Below are 1,136 nucleotides of genomic sequence, written 5' to 3'. Positions count from 1 at the left end.
GATATTAGTTCAAAATATTAATTAAAAATTGATAAAATTTATTGGCTCTAACATTTCTCTGGTTTTGTATCCCCCAATTTAAAGATTGTACATAAGGGAACACTTAGAAATCTCTCTGAATTTTCGCCACTGAATATAATAGGTTTGAGAAATCAATGACGATACTGTACTACTACGAAAATAATCAGAGCTCATCTCAAAAGCACGATTAGGCCTAATAACAAAATTAGTAGCTAGGTAGTTGGGATTAAAAAACATTCAGTGGTCAATTATCAATAATCTATATCTGGGTGTATATATATTGAGAGAGTTTAGTATTTAAAGATTTAATCTGATAAGAGAATACTCTTACCTCAATATTATTTATCGTGAACATGGTCAACCAATTTTCCATTTTTTTGTTTAAAAAAAAAAAAGAGAGAAGAAGAAGACAAAACCTTATACTAGGTTGTCTCGAAATTGTACTCCTTGAAAGAGAAAAATTGTCTATTTGCTCTCGCTAGCTCTAGTTGTCGAAAGAAAGTTTATAAGCAGTAAATAGTAACACGTGCCTGAAGAGGATTTTCAGCTTTGTCATGCATGCAATTCTCCCTAATTTCATTCTACTTTTTTCCTCTTTAAGGAGTTATTAAGATTAGGGTATTTCAAACTTTTGTCTATTAATTTTTTCCTGTATGTATGTGCATTATTTTTTGTTAGAATTTTCTTGTTTTCTTCTTCAGTTTTTTTTTCTCTCCTATTCTGTTGCTTCTTCAGTTGTCATTCACTTATTCCTTTTAGAAGAGTGCTAGGGGTCAGCAACTTTTGTGTTTTGTAACCATCAATTGGCCATCAATAGTCTTTTTAATGGTGTGAGCTAGATTACATCCAATGGGTGAGAGATCACTCACTTTTCTTTTGATGGTTAAGTACTGGCCACAAAACACAAAAGTTGTTGCCCCCTAAACTTTTCCTTCCTTTTATTTGCTTGTAGATAGCTAAGTTTGATATTCTAGTACATAATGCTTTAGAGATGCTATGTTATGATCTGTTTAAAATTCTTATTAAAAGATGATGAACTCTTGCCCACCATTTTTTGGGGTATAGTGTTACACATATTATTGAGTATTGACAATGATATCGATGTGCTTGTTAAA

This window comes from Arachis ipaensis, chromosome B03 (genome assembly GCF_000816755.2).
Source record: "Arachis ipaensis cultivar K30076 chromosome B03, Araip1.1, whole genome shotgun sequence".
Classification (NCBI taxonomy): domain Eukaryota; kingdom Viridiplantae; phylum Streptophyta; class Magnoliopsida; order Fabales; family Fabaceae; genus Arachis; species Arachis ipaensis.
Note: the sequence above shows the minus strand (reverse complement) of the source record.